This window comes from Cervus elaphus, chromosome 20 (genome assembly GCF_910594005.1).
Source record: "Cervus elaphus chromosome 20, mCerEla1.1, whole genome shotgun sequence".
Lineage (NCBI taxonomy): Eukaryota > Metazoa > Chordata > Mammalia > Artiodactyla > Cervidae > Cervus > Cervus elaphus.
Window position 1 is genome coordinate 23964539 of NC_057834.1, and position 16738 is coordinate 23981276.

The 16738-nt window shown below is 40.7% G+C and overlaps 1 pseudogene; it reads right to left on the reverse strand.

The window, feature by feature from the left end:
* Positions 1–7525: 7525 nt before the first annotated feature.
* On the reverse strand, positions 7526–8106 carry LOC122677305 (annotated as a pseudogene).
* Positions 8107–16738: the final 8632 nt, after the last annotated feature.

The following is a 16738-nucleotide window of genomic DNA, read 5'->3' on the forward strand; positions in this document are numbered from 1 at the left end:
TTGGGATGATGAGGCATTTCTGTAAAATCTTCCAGAAGCTCCCATCAAGACTGATTGCCAATGGCAGGAAATGGTAACTGCCCTGACAATGAACTCTTACTGGCTTCCTTCCTCTCCCTGGAGGTCACCTCTCCAACAAAGTACTTATGCTTAAAGTCCTGTTTGGGGAACCCAAATCAAGACTGTTGGACCACAAATGTTCCCAAATTAATGTCTTATGGTTTGAAAGTTGAGTGTAAAAATACTTAGAATCTGTTTATAGGGATTCTAACTTAGTAGATCAAAGGGAAGGCTCCAATGCAATACTTTTAAAAAATATCCCAGATGACTTCACTACTGCTGTTGCTATTCAGTCGCTAGATTGTGTCTGACCCTTTGTGACCCCATGGACTGCAACACACCAGGCTTCCCTGTCCTTTGCTAACTCCCAGAGGTTGCTCAAACTCATGTCCATTGAATCAGTGATGCCATCCAACCATCTCATCCTCTGTCATCCCCTTCTCCTCTTGCCCTCAATCTTTCCCAGCATCAGGGTCTTCTCCAATGAGTCAGTTCTTCACATTCAGGTGGCAAAGTATTGCAGCTTCAGCTTCAGCATCAGTCCTTCCAATGAGTATTCAGGATTGATTTCCTTTAGCATTGACAGGTTTGTTCTCCCTGCTGTCCAAGGGACTCTCAAGAGTCTTCTCCACCATCACAGTTCAAAATCATCCATTCTTCAGTGCTCAGTTTTCTTTATAGTCCAACTCTCACATCCATACATGACTACTGGAAAAATCATGGCTTTGACTTATTTGGACCTTTATTGGCAAAGTGATGTCTCTGCTTTTTAATACACTGTCTAGGTTTGTCATAGCTTTTCTTCTAAGGAGTAAGCGTCTTTAATTTTGTTGCTGCAGTAACCATCTGCAGTGATTTTGGAGCCTAAGAAAATAATATCTGCCACTGTTTCTACTTTTTTCCCATCTATTAGCCATGAAGTTGATGGGACTAGATGCCATGATCTTTGTTTTTTGAGTGTTGAGTTTTAAGCCAGCTTTTTCACTCTCCTCTTTTACTTTTATCAAGAGGCTCTTTAGTGCCTCTTCATTTTCTGCCACTGGAGTGGCATCATCTGCATATCTTAGGCTGTTGATATTTCTCTTGGAAATCTTGATTCTGGCTTGTGATTCATTCAGCCTGTCATTTCTCATGTTGTACTCAGCATAGAAGTTGAATAAGCAGGGTGACAATATACAGCCTTGATGTACTACTTTCCCAATTTTGAACCAGTCAGGTGTTCCATGTCCAGTTCTAACTGTTGCTTCCTGACCTGCACACTGGTTTTCTCAGGAGGCAGATAAGGCACTCTGGTATTCCCATCTCTTTAAGAATTTTCCACAGTTTGTTGTGATCCACACAGTCAAAGGCTTTAGTGTAGTCAATGAAGCAGATGTTTTTCTGGAATTCTCTTGCTTTGTCTATGATCAAACAGATGTTGACAATTTGATCACTGGTTTCTCTGTTTTCTAAATCCAGCATGTACATCTGGAAGTTCTTTGTTCATGTACTACTGAAGCCTAGGTTGAAGAATTTTAATCATAATCGTGCTAGCATGTGAAATGAATGCAACTGTACAGTAGCTTGAGCCTTCTTTGGCATTGCCTTTGTTTGGGATTGTAGTGAAAACTGACCTTTTCCAGTCCTGTGGCCCTTGCTGAGTTTTCCAAATTTGCTGGCACATTGAGTGCAGCACTTTCACAGCACCATCTTTTAGGATTTGAAATAGCTGAGCTGGAATTCCATCACCTCCACTAGCTTTGTTCATAGTAATGCTTTCTAAGGCCCACTTGACTTCACACTCCAGGATGTCTGGCTCTAGGTGAGTGACCACACCATTGTGGTTATCTGGGTTATTAAGGCCTTTTTTGTATAGTTCTTCTGTGTATTCTTGCCACCTACCTGTTCTTAATCTCTGCTGCTTCTGATAGGTCCATACCATTTCTGTCCTTTATTGTGCTTATCTTTGCATGAAATATTCCCTTTGTATCTCCAATTTTCTTAAAGAGATCTCTAGTCTTTCCCATTCTATTGTTTTCCTCTATTTCTTTGCATTGTTCGTTTAAGAAGGTTTTATCTCTCCTTGCTATTTTTGGAACCCTGCATTCAGTTGGGTATATCTTTCCCTTTCTCCTCTGCCTTTCACTTCTCTTTTTTTCTCAGCTATTTGTAAGGCCTCCTCCTTCTTGCATCTCTTTTTCTTTGAGATATTTTTGGTCATCACCTCTTGTACAGTGTTACAAGTCTCTGTCCATAGTTCTTCAGAGCACTCTGTCTGTCAGATCTAATCCCTTGAATTTATTTCTCATTTCCACTGTAAAATCATAAGAGATTTGATTTAGATCTCACCTGAATGGCCTAGTGGTAACTCCAATATACTGGACCTAAATGTCCTTTTGGAGATGACGTTAATTTCGGGTGAGTCCTTAACTTAAACTGATTATAACTTTTTGTTTTCATACTGCACTATAACAATGAACTTTGAAAAAAAATCCTGGAAAAAAAGAACCAAATATGAGATGGTTCTTCTTTAGAGAAAAACATAAAATTCACCCTTTACCTTCTTGCTTGACTTGCATCCTTAAGATTTCTATCCAAGGTCACTTTTACTTCTTGCCAGTTATTTTCCAGGTATACAAATTTTATTCCCACAGTCTTTTTTGGACTAGGAGGATATCCAATTACTCAATCCCTTAAGGTGGGGTCTCTGAGTCTAGCAAATCATGGAAAGTCCTTACCACTCCTATGGTGAGATGGACACAGAGAGGGACCAGTGTGACCAAGCACAGCCAGACGTCTCTCCTCCACATGTCTCTGCTTTTACCCGGGACACAGCATCAGGGCCAATGGAGGGGGTTAAACTGTGACACCCCCAAAGATATTCCCAAGTCTAATCCTTGGTGGGCTTTCCCTGGTGGCTCAGTGGTAAAGAATCTGCCTGCCAATGCAGGAGACAGGGGTTCCATCCCTGGGTTGGGTAGATCCCCTGGAGGAGGAAATGGCAACTCACTCCAGTACTCTTGCCTGGGAAATCCCATGGACAGAGGGACCTGGTGGGCTGCAGTCCACGGGGTCACAAAAAAGTCGAATATGACTTAGGGACTAAACAGCAACAATCCTTGGCACCTAAAAATGTGACTGTTTGGAAATAGGGTCTTGGCAAATGTTTTCAAATATCTCAAGAAAAGATCATTTTGGATTTAGGTAGACACCAATGACCAATGTCTTGTTAAAGATTAGAGAGGGAGACTTGAAACATAGAAACACACAAAGGAAAGAACCTTGGGAAAATGGAGGTGGAGAGTGGAGTGATGCATCAAAAAGCCAAGAAATGAACACCAAAGATTGCCAGGAACCACCAGAAGTGAGGAGAAATGCATGAAAGGCATTCTCCCCAAGAGCCTCAGAAAGAATCAACCCTGCTGACACCTTGATTTCAGACATCTGGCCTCCAGAACTGTGAGAGGGGAATACATTTACAATGTTTTAAGCCATGCAGTTTGTGGCAATTTGTTTTAAGATCCTTAGAAAACTAATATAGCAGAGAAAAAATAGGGAAGAAATACCTGGTCTTTGCGTTTCCCAGTGGCTCAGTGGTAATGAATCCACCTGCAAGATAAGAGATGTGGATTCTATTCCTGGGTTGGGAAGATCCCCTGGAGAAGGGCATGACAACCCACTCCAGTATTCTTGCCTGGAGAATACCATGGACAGAGGAGCCTGGGCCTCTACAGTTCAGAGGGTCACAAAAGTCGGACACAACTGAAACGACTTAGCTCACTTAGATGAGCCATGGCCTTTCCCTTCTCCTGCCCTCCTGATCTCGGCCAATGCTTTCCACTAACAAAAGTCAAAAGGCAAGTGAACCACAGAAGATGCGGTCTGCAGAAAAGGGTATAAAGTGTCCTTTAATCTAGGGTGAGGTGCGGGTGAGGGCAAACTGAGAATATGAGCACTATACAAGAAGTAAAAATCATTATAAACAGTTTTTAACAAGGAGAGGAATGGAAGCATAGCAGGAATAGCTGGTAAATGGCTTCAGGGAAGACATAGGCCATGAAGGCTAAAAGCATTTCATTTGCTGTTGGGCTGTACTAAATCACAAAGTTAAAAGAGAGCTTCTGGCTTGTCCAACCCAAGTGTTTGCTCATTCTGTTTACAAAGAACCAGGTTCACAGATGTGTCCACCTCCACACAGTCAGTGAGGGAAAGAGTTGGGCCTGAAACTAGGTCAGCCAGATCCTAGTCAGTTTTTCGTTTGCTGGTGTAATGTATTTCTCATCCAGAGAGGAAGGCCAACCTGGTGCTTTAACTTTCTCTTTTTTTTTGAGATATTTTCAGAAATAGCAGCTCTCTGTTTCAGGTGGCATCTCAAGCAGAACTCAAAACAATACCACCAGAAGCAGTTGCCCCATCTTCTCAGGACAGAGTGTTACTGATTCAGAGGACTCTTTCCCAGAGGGCTGTGCTGTGAGGCATCCAGAGCTAAAGTGTGTTTCAGGGCAGCTCTGTAGCTGCCCACACTCTGATTCAGGGAATAAGCATACTTACACTAAACATCTAGTAGATACCAGGCAATGGGGATGCAATGCTCAATCACACACAGTCCCTGTCCTTAAGGGGCTTGCAGTCTAGAGGGGAGATGAGGAAGTAAATGAATGTGGTAGGGGTGGTCAGTGAAATTGAGTACCTACCTTACCCAGTTAGAGATGCAGAGAGGCTGCTTAGCCTTGGGGAGTGTAGAAGCTGCTTTTTCCTCCAGCACCAGAGAAGCTCATGTACAGAATTTTCTTCATTTTACAGTGTTTGTTTAACACACTTAATTTTTTTTTCTTTCTTTTACTTTTATTATTATTATTTTGGCCCTGCCATGAGACATGTGGAATCCTCATTCCTGGGCCAGGGGTTGAACTCACGCTACCTGCATTGGAAGCACAGAGTCCCAACCACTGGACCACTAGGGAAGTCCCAGACTTTAATTTTTAGAGAAGTTTTAGGTTCACAGAAAAACTGAGCAGAATGTACAAAGGGTTCCCACATATCCCTTGCCCTCATACATGCATAACCTCTCCCACTATCAACATCCTGCCTTAGAGTGGCACATTTGTTACAATACAGAACCTAAGTTGACTCATCCCTGTAACCCCAAATCCATAGTTTACATTCACGTTTACTCTTGGTGTATATTATATGGGTTTTGACAAATGCATAAAGACATGCACCCATCATTGTAGTACTATGCAGAATAATTTCACTGCCTAAAATATCCTTTGTGTTCTGCCCATTCACGGCTCCCAACCCCCAACCCCTGGCAACCACTGAACTCTTTACTGTCTGTATAGTTCTGCCTTTTCCAGAATGTTATGTGTTTGGGATCAGAGAGTATACAGCCTTTTCAGATTGTCTTCTTTCATTAACAATATGTTTTTCATATCCCTCCATGTCTTCTTGTGGATTCAAAGCTCATTTCTTGTTAGTGCTGAATAATATTCCATTGTATGTATGTGCCACAGTTTATTTATCCATTCACCTACTGAAGGGCATCCTGGTTGTCTTCAAGTTTTGGCAATTCTCTGTAAAACTGCAACAAAGATCTGTATGCAGATTTTTGTGTGACATAAGTTTTAAATTACTTTAGATAAATAGCAAGGAATGTGATTACTGGAGTATATGTTCAGACTGTTTAGTTTTGTAAGAAACTTTCAAACTTCAAAAGCAGTTGTACCATGATATATATGTATTTTAAATGACTTAATCTTGAATCCAGCAGTACCTATATGAGGTGTGTTTTCAGAGACTTCAGAAAACTTCCCTGATCAGCCATTAGTTGGAAGATGCCTCTCATACTGTCTTCATATTTCATCTAAATAGTTTGAGTTTTTGAACTCTGTCAAAATACAAACTCTTGTATAATTGGTAACAATTTTCATTATCATCAATTATGTATACCTTGAACAGGAACAAATGTTCTAAGAGTGCTTTGATTAAGCAAAATACAGTGAAAATTAAGGGGAAAAACTGCAGTATATATAACAAACTGGTCTGTATATTTCCTCTCCCAGGAGTATTTGCTGTATCCAGGGTTAGAGGTCTGTTCGCTTAATAAGTAGAGAAGGGGCCAACAGCCAGCAGGCATTGAATTAGAACTGGGCACGCAGAGGTAAAGAGGAGCAGTCTGTGTCCTTGAGGAGCTAGCCACCCAGGCATGTACAAACACAATTTCAACATAACATGATACGTACTATAATCACAAAACTGATTTTCAAGTAGTCTGCCTAGTTGTCAATTGATGTGTCAAATCATGTGTTGCAATCTGTGATGCAGAAAATATGGTTTGCTCAAATAGAGGTATTAAAGCACCATCGAGGCTCACCAGTGAGCATGACTTACTCAGCCTGGAGGGTCTGAGAATTCTTCAGAGAGGAGACAAAGTTGGGGTTTAATATTCAACAATACATGTGACATTTCCTGGCAGAGGAGAGAGACAGGTTTTAAGGCAGACCGTTAAGTGCGTGTGAGTGAAGGTGTGAACTAGGAAAGAGTTTGGACTGTTTGAGGGAAGTGCTTCAATGTGGTCAGAGAAGAAAGTATCTGAGTTGGCGGCAGGAGGGGTGGATGGGAGGAAGCAGAATGAAATGCAGGCAGGAGGCAGCATGTGAAGGACTTTATATCACAGGCAGGAAGCTAACCTTGCAGTAGTCCAGTAGGACAGCCATGAACCATACGGCTCTTGAGTACATGAGATGTGTTCAATGCAACCGAAGGGCAGAATTTTTTGTTTTACTTCATTTATCTAAATTAAAAATGGAAATAGTATAAAATAGAAAGATGCATAGGTAACACGCTGAAGTGATTATATTTTAGATGGGTTGGTTAAATACAGTACACTATTAAAATTAATTTCACTTGTTCCTTTTCAGTTTTTAAAAATGTGGCAACTAGAACCTTTATTTTTTTTTAATTGTAATTTTTTTATTGGAAAACAAACATACAACTTGGAATGGATTTGAGGCAAATTGTGCCATAAGCAGATTTTCTTTAAGTGGCTAAAACAAAGTTTAAAGAGCAAGTTAACAATAAAAGAAAGTGTTTCTGGTATAGGACCAGCAGTACAAAAAAATAGTGTGCGAGTACCTGGATAAAACACCCGTTTTGCAATAGTGCAACTTTTAAGTACATATTGTTGACTGTCCATAGTCCATGCAGAGTTACAACTCCACACTTCAACAACAACATGCTGAAAATTCCTAAAGAAAATTACTCAAAAAAAAAAAAAAAGGCACAACCCAGATGTTCCCTCATTTGACCAACTCCATCTAAGTTTAGATGTGCAGAAGGGCTTAGATATATCCAGAGTAAGCCACATGCAACATGTTAATTGATCAATTTTCTAAAATAAGGTTTCAGGACAATGACAGTAAGATAAGGGAAGAAAACTTGGAGGAATGAAGTCCTAATTACTATACATGCACATTTTTTTTGACAGTAGAGGGAAACCTTTTACAGATAAGTTACAAACAAAGAAAAGGCAAATAAACAATTTTGTGCAAGAAATTTAACACATTCTGTACAATGTCTTCACTTTGCTGTCATCATTTGTACAAACTCTTCATAGTTTACTTGACCATCTCCATCAATATCTGCTTCCCTGATCATTTCATCAACTTCTTCATCTGTTAACTTCTCTCCAAGGTTTGTCATCACATGGTGGAGCTCTGCTGCACTAATGTAGCCACTACCATCTTTATCAAACACACGGCATGCTTCTATAATTTCTTCTTCACTGTCTGTGTCTTTCATTTTTCTTGCCGTCATTGTCAGAAATTCCGGGAAGTCAATTGTGCCATTGCCATCAGCATCTACTTCATTAATCATGTCCTGTAACTCTGCTTCAGTGGGATTCTGCCCAAGAGACCTCATTACAGTTCCCAATTCCTTTGTTGTTATAGTTCCATCACCATCTTGTCAAATAGTGAAAAAGCTTCTTTGAATTCTGCAATCTGCTCTTCAGTCAGTTGGTCAGCCATGCTGCAAGCGCTACCCATCTCCGGGACGCACCCACACAACCACTCAGCTGGCTCACTCCACTCGGACTCTGCTGCTGCTGCTGCTAAGTCGCTTCAGTTGTGTCCGACTCTGTGTGACCCCATAGACGGCAGCCCACCAGGCTCCCCCGTCCCTGGGATTCTCCAGGCAAGAACACTGGAGTGGGTTGCCATTTCCTTCTCCAATGCATGAAATTGAAGAGTGAAAGTGAAGTCCCTCAGTTGTGTCCGACTCTTAGCGACCCCAAGGACTGTAGCCTACCAGGTTCCTCCGTCCATGGGATTTTCCAGGCAAGAGAACTGGAGTGGGGTACCATTGCCTTCTTCACCACTCGGACTCTAGAACCTTTAAAATTATGTGTTCAGCTCACATTATATTTTTGTTGGACTATGCTGCTATAGGCAGTTGGAAGCCACTGAGAAATTTTGTGCAAGAAATGAATGTGATCAGATTGGGGTTTTATTTTTTAATTAATTTTTAAAAATTTTTTAAATTATGAAAGCATGGTGATACATTTACAGGAGACTTGGAAAATACAGAACAAAGTTGCATGTAGTTCCCCTATAACAATTATTATTTCAAGTAGATAAATTAAGGTTTTTAGTTGGAGTTTCAATATCAAACCCTCAAAAATTAATAGAATGAATAGTCAGAAAAGTAGAAGGATATAGTAGACCTGAAAAGCACTACGAACCAATTCAACATAATTAAGATTTATACAATTTTCACACAACAAAAGGGTACAAATGTATTCAAGTTTCCACAGACTATAAACCAGGAGACACAGAAACATATCCAGAGACATAAAAGAAGTATACACAGTCTGTTCCCTTATCACTGTGGAATTATGTTAGAAATCAATATCAAAAGATACTTGAAAATAACCCACATATTTTCAAGTGCAATGTGAGATCTTTGATTTAGCCACAGAAATCTTTGATTTAGCCAGAGAGATCTTTGATTGAGCTATTGAAAGCCTCAAGAAGGTTAAAAGACTAAAAAACCACAGAGAGCAATTGCAGAGAAAGAAACATTTAAATGAGAGATTAATATAAAAAATGAGAAATTAATATAAAGATACTCCAAAAACCCCATGTATTTGGAAATTAAATGTCCACTTTTAAATAATGGGTGTTTCTAAGGAGACATAACAAGGAAAATTAAAAAATATTTGTAACAGAAGAAAAATGAAAAGAGAATGGACACTAGTATAAAATTTTCTGAAATTTGAACAAAATCTGTACTTTAGTTAATAATACTGTGAAAGTAAAAGTGAAAGTCGTTCAGTCATGTCTGACTCTTCGTGGTCCCACGGACTATAAAGTCCATGGAACTCTCCAGGCCAGAATACTGGAGTGGGTAGGCCTTTTTCCCTTCTTCAGGGGACCTTCCCAACCCAGGGATTGAACCCAGGTCTCCACGTTGCAGGTGGATTCTTTAGCAGCTGAGCGACAAGGGAAGCCCAAGAATACTGGGGTGGGTAGCCTATCCCTTCTCCAGCAGATCTTCCTGACCCAGGAATCGAACCAGGGTCTCGTGCACTGCAGGCAGATTCTTTACCAACTGAGCTATCAGGGAAGCCCTAGAAGTTTCTCATTCAAATATTTTTTAAAAAATCACTAAAATAATACATTTTCTAGACTTTTAGCAGTAATACTAGATGCCAAAATAAATGGAACTATATCAAAGTTTTGAGTGACTATAAATTACAAATCTAGTATTCCACTTATATTAAGTCAAACAAGTAGACTCAAAATGTCATAAATTTTTTAGCTAGGTAAAAATTTATAAGTTTTCTAAAATATATATATTATACTTACTATATATATATATATATATATATATATATATATATATATACACACACACATACATATATAAAAGCTTTTCTACTACACTTGATAAAGCCTTGAGAAAGAACAACAACAAAAAAAGATGGAGAAATTGGAAAACATAAACTTAATGAAATGGGAGCATTGAATATAAAATAGAAAAAAATGAAACAAACTAGATAAAAGTAAAAGGTCATCATATAGTCCAGTTGTTTTTAAACATGACTGTTCATTAGAATTACCTCTGGAGCTTTTGAGAAAATAAAACAATACCTTGGCATTTGTATTTTTCAAAAATTTCCAAGATAATTCTACTGTGCATCTGGATTTTTAAAAGTGTTTACAGGTTTTTCCATTAAATGGTTGTTTTAGTGATATAGAAGTCAATTATTTTCTGTTAACCAATCATGACACAATGGTATTAAAATGAGTATTAGTTACATAGTCACAAAATTAAACTCAACACTTAGAAAACTAAGATCATGGCATCCAGTCCCATCACTTCCTGGCAAATAGAAGGGGAAACAATGGAAACAGTGACAGACTTTATTTTTGGGGGCTCCAAAATCACTGCAGATGGTGACTGTAGCCATGAAATTAAAAGATGCTTGCTCCTTGGAAGAAAAGCTCTGACCAACCTAGACAGCATATTAAAAAGCAGAGATGTTACTTTGCCAACAAAGGTTTGTCTAGTCAAAGCTATGGTTTTTCCAGTAGTCATGTATGGATGTGAGAGTTGGACTATAAAGAAAGCTGAGCATCGAGGAACTGATGCTTTTGAACTGTGGTGTTGGAGAAGACTCTTGAGAGTCCCTTGGACTGCAAGGAGATCCAACCAGTCTATCCTAAAGGGAATCAATCCCGAATATTCGTTGGAAGGACTGATGCTGAAGCTGAAGCTCCAATATTTTGGCCACCTGATACGAAGAGCTGACTCATTGAAAAAGACCCTGATGCTGGAAAAGATTGAAGGCAGGAGGAGAAAGGGATAATAGAGGATGAAATGGTTGGATGGCATCACCAACTCGTTGGACATGAGTTTGAGTAAGCTCCGGGAGTTGGTGATGGACAGGAAAGCCTGGCGTGCTGCAGTTCATGGGGTCGCAAAGAGTCAGCCATGACTGAGCAACTGAACTGAACTAAACTGAATCACAAAATTAAAAGTTTTCACAGTTAATAGCCAGACAAAAGATAAAAGATAATTACAGTATACTGTCAGGCTAATCATGTTTCCATTATGGCTTGCAATTATAATCCGCCTGCAGTGCAGAGACCTAGATTCAGTCCCTAGGTTGGGAAGAGCCCCTGGAGAAGGGAAAGGTTACCCACTCCAGTATTCTGGCCTAGAGAATTCCATGGACTGTATAGTCCATGGGGTCTCAAAGAGTCAGATACAACTGAGCGACTTTCACTTTATAAAATAATTACACACAATTTAGGGGGTTAGGTAGAGTGATGTGGGAAGTAGAAGTGTATAACTGCACATGTTTTCATCCACCTAGCCAGTCTATGTCTTTTGGTTGATGCATTTAATCCTTTTACATTAAGGTAATTATTAATATGTATGATCCATTTTCTTAATTATTTTGGGTTAATTCTTTGTAGGTCTCTTCTTTCTCTTGTGTTTCCTGCCTAGAGAAGTTCCTTTAACATTTGTTGTAAAGATGGTTTGGTGGTGCTGAATTCTCTTAAATTTTGCTTGCTGGAAAGCTTTTGATTTCTCCATCAAATCTGAACCTGAGTCTTGCTGGGTAGAGTAAACTTGGTTGCAGTTTCTTCCTTTTCATCACTTTAAATATATCGTGCCATTCCCTTCTAGTTTGTAGAGTTTCTGTTGAGAAATCAGCTGATAATCTGATGGGAGTTCCTTTGTATGTTATTTATCATTTTTTCCTTGTTGCTTTTTGTCTTATCTTTAACTTTTGTCAGTCTGATTATTATGTGTCTCAGTGTGTTCCTTCTTGGGGTTATCCTGCCTGGGACTCTCTGTGCTTCCTAGACTTGGTTGATTATTTCTTTTCCCATGTCAGGGAAGTTTTCAGCTATTATCTCTTCAAATATTTTCTTGCGTCCTTTTTCTCTTCTTCTCGGACTCCTGTAGAGTGAATGTTGATATGTTTAATGTTGTCCCAGAGGACTCTTAGGCTGTCTTCATGTTTTTCATTCTTTTTTCTACATTCTGTTTTATGAGTGGTTTTCCACCATTCTGTCTTCCAGGTCGCTTACCCTGGAAGTTATTCTTCTATTGATTCCTTCTAGTGTATTGTTCATCTCTGTTTGTTTGTTCCTTAGTTCTTCTAAGTCTTTGTCAAACATTTCTTGCATCATTTCCATTCTTTTCCCAAGATCCTGGATCATCTGCACTATCATTATTTTGAATTCTTTTTCTGGAAGATTGCCTATCTCCACCTAATTTAGTTATTTGTCTGGGGTTTTATCTTGTTCTTTCACCTAGGAGATAATCCTCTGCCTTTTCATTTTGATTAACTTTCTGTGGTTATGGTTTTCATCCTGGAGGCTGTGGGATTGTAGTTCTTCTTACTTCTGTCTGTCCTTTGGCGGATGAAGCTGATGGGAGGAATTGGTGGTGGAAAAAACTGGGTCTTGTTCTGGTGGGCAGGGTCATGCTCAGTAAAATGAATCTGATTATCTGCTGATGGACGGGGCTACACTCCCTCCCTGTTACTTGTTTGGCCTGAGGTGACCTATCCCTGGAGTCTATAGGCTCTGTGGAAAGGTTAACGGCAATCTTCAAGAGGACTCACTTGACAAAGTGCACCTTCTTTGTGACCCCCAGGACTGTTGCTGCCAGTGCCTCCATCCCCACAGCGAGCCACAGCTGACCCACGCCTGCAAAGGAGACCCTCCTTCACGAGCAGGTAGGTATGGTTCAGTCTTCTGTAGGGTCACTTCTTCTTTCCCCTGGGTCCTGGTACACGCAAGATTTTGCTTGTGCCCTCCAAGAGTGGAGTCTCTGTTTCAGCCAGTCCTGTGGAAGTCCTGTAATCAAATCCCACTGACCTTCAAAGTCAGATTCCCTGGAGACTCATAGTCCCCTTACTGGATCGTCAGGCTGGGAAGCTGGAGATAGAGCTCAGAACCTTCACAGCAGTGGGAGAACTTCTTAGGTATTATTGTTCTCCAGTTTGTGGGTTGCCCACCCAGCAGGTATGGGATTTAATTTTATCATAATTTCACCCCTTCTACCATCTTGTTGTGGCTTCTCTTTTGTCTTTGGAAGTGGGGTATCTTTTTTTGTGGGTTACAGCATCCTTCTGTGGATGATTGTTCAATAGCTAGTTGCACTTTCTGTGCTCTCACAAGAAGAGATGAGCACACGTCCTTCTATGCCACCATCTTGATTTAATCTCCTAGGTTTGTTGTTGTTCAGTTTCTCAGTCATGTCCAATTCATTGTGACCCCATGGACTGAAGCACTCCAGGCTTCCCTGTCCTTCACTGTCTCCTGGAGTTTGCTCAAACTCATGTACATTGAGTTGATGATGCCATCCAACCGTCTCATCCTCTGTCACCCCTTTCTCCTCCTGCCCTCAATCTTTCCCAACATCAAGGTCTTTTCCAATGAGTCGACTCTTTGCAACATGTGGTCAAAGTATTGGAGCTTCAGCTTCAGCATCAGTCCTTCCAATGAATATTCAGGGTTGATTTCCTTTAGGATTGACTGCTTTGATCTTCCAAGGGACTCTCAAGAGTCTTCTCCAGCACCAAAATTCGAAAGCATAAATTCTTGGGCACTCAGCCTCCTTTATTTTTTTTTCTTCATTTATTTTTATTAGTTGGAGGCTAATTACTTTACAATATTGTAGTGGTTTTGTCATACATTTACATGAATCAGCCATGGATTTACATGTATTCCCCATCAGCCTCCTATATTGTCCAACTCTCACATCCGTACATGACTACTGGAAAAGCCAGAGCTTTGACTATACGGACCTTCGTTGGCAAAGTCTCTGCTTTTTAATATGCTATCTAGGTTGGGAAAATCCCATGGAGAAGGAAATGGCAACCCACTCCAGTACTCTTGCCTGGAAAGTCCCATGGAGGAGCTTGGTGGGCTACAGTCCATGGAGTCTCAAAGAGTCGGATACAACTGAGAGACTAACACCGAACACTGAACAGTAGGTTTGTCATAGCTTTTCTTTCAAGGAGCAAGGGCCTTTTAATTTCGTTGCTGCAGTCACCATCCACAGTGATTTTAGAGCCCAAGAAAATAAAGTTTGTCACTGTTTCCATTGTTTCCCCATCTATTTGCCACAAAGTGATGGGACCAGATGCCATGATCCTCATTTTTTGAATGTTGAGTTTTAAGCCAGCTTTTTCACTCTCTTCTTTCACCTTCATCCAGAGGCTCTTTAGTTCCTCTTCACTTTCTACCATTAACGTGGTGTCATCTGCATATCTGAGTGGGTTTTTATAATTACAATTCTAATAGTAGAGCAAAGGATGGCTTGGTGAGAGAGTAAGGTGACCAGTTAGTAGACTATGGCTATAGTCCACATAAGAGCCTACAATGGCCTAAAAGAGCAGGGATGGAATGAAGGAGCTCTATTGCAAAGATATGTAGGATGGAAATAGGCATGGCTTAGTGATGGGCTGACCGCGGAGGGCTCTTGTACAATGAAGAATTTGGCTTTTGTCCCTAGTTTTTTGCAGGTAATCTTGAAGTCTGGAATTTCCCAAGTGAGAGTAGTGTCTTTATTCTTCATGGTGGGGCCCTTGGACCACAACAGAGTTATGCTAATCAGGTGACTCATGGTAAGCCCCTAGAAAGTTTCAAGATAGGGACTGGCCACACCAGAAGGACCAATCATGCAGTTTGGAGGTTGAGGCTTTGAGCCAAGTGATATACACTAGACCTCTGAACTTTGGGAAGGGGAAGAGAGATTAGAGTTATTTCAATCACATGGCCAAGGAGTCCAGCAACCACGCCTCTCTAAAGAAACCCTAATACCAGTAAAAACTCTGGACACTGAGAGTTTCATGAGTTTTATGGCTAGTGATGCACATTGATGTACTGGGAGGGTGATGCATCCTGAAGACACAGAAACTTCACATTTGGCGCCTTCACCTGCGGTTCTTCTTTGTGCTGGTCCTGATTTTTATCTTCTTATCATGAACTTTAATCAGAAGCATAGCACTTTCCTGAGGGTCATTTTAGCAAATGATCAAATCTGAAAATGTCATGGGAGGCCTTCCAATTTATAGCCAGTTGGTCAGAAGTGCATGTGACATCAGTCAGTTCACTTCAGTCGTTCAGTCATGTCTGACTGTTTTTGACCCCATGGACTGCAACACGCCAGGCTTCCCTGTCCATCACCAATTCCCGGAGCTTACTCAAACTCATGTCCATTGAGTTGGTGATGTCATCCTACCATCTTATCCTCTGTCATCCCCTTCTCCTTCTGCCTTCAATCTTTCCCAGCATCAGGGTCTTTTTTAATGAGTCAGTTCTTCACATCAGGTGGCCAAAGTATTGGACCTTCAGCATCAGTCCTTCCAATGAATATTCAGAACTGATTTCCTTTAGGATTTGATTTCTTTTCAGTCCAAGGGACTCTCAAGAGTCTTCTCCAACACCACAGCTCAAAAACATCAATTCTTCGATGCTCAGCTTTCTTTAGCATGTGACATAGTAACCCCTGAACATGTAGCTGACATCTAAAGTAAGGACAGTCTTGTGGAAGAATGTGCACCTAGCCTGTTAAATGTAACTTGTCTAGCTAGTGCAGGATTGTGTGGCAGGGTGAAAGCAAATAAGTCAACTTTAGTTTTTAGATTAAAGGTATAACAAACCCAATAAGAGATGCAGGTTTGAGCAGAGGAAGGTGAATTTGGTATTATGCTTGTCAACTTTGAAGAGTCTATTGTCCTCAGGGTTGATATGTCTAGAAAGCAACACAAGTGGGGTTCAGGAGAGAGTATGGGTTGGGGACAAAGATTTGACGGTGCTCAACTAACAGGCTGAAATAGGAATCTTTCTGCTTTATTGTCCTCTAAGGCGCCTTGCTCCTTCCATTCACTTCCCTCTCACTCTACAGTCTTCCTGTGTCTTTGTCTTTTCTACACGTCCCCTCACCCCTCCACCACCACCAAGTTACTCCTTTCTCTTCCCACTCTGGCCTGAAGTGGCCCTTGGAACTGCCTTCCTGCCCAAATTTGAGCCAATGATCTGGAGAGGCTTGACAACCAGAAGGCTCTAAGCACACCCTCCCCCACTGTGTGTGCAATTAATCCTCAGCTCTCGCTGATTTTTATCTGTTATCTGCTAATGACTTTGCCCTTTCTACCTTTTCTTCTGCCTGGGGAGGGCACAAGTGTGATTCTTTGCAGGTAGAGTTCGTCTTATCACTTTTGCATAATATAACCCAAAGACATTCATTTTTCTTCCCAACAAATATTTGAGCACCTAGTATGTGCTTAGTGTTAAGGATATGAAGATGGAAAGATGTGATTGTTTACAGTCTGAAGGAATTTGAACACTTACTTGCAAACCAAATGTTTCTGATCATGTGACTATGTGTAAATTGTAATTGAGGAGGTAACCATCTTAGAGTTGACAAGGGTGATACAGTCAAGATGAGTCGTAAGTCTCTTTACTGTCTCCTCAAGTGTTTGTCCATCGGGACTTCCCTGGTGGTCCACAGCTAAGACTCCACACTCCCAATCCAGGGGGCCCAGGTCTGAGCCCTGGTCAGGGAATGAGACCACATGTCACAACTAAAAGTTCTCACACTGCAACTGGAAGATCTTGCACACTGCAACGAAGACTGAAGATCCTGTGTGCCACAGAACAGACCTGGT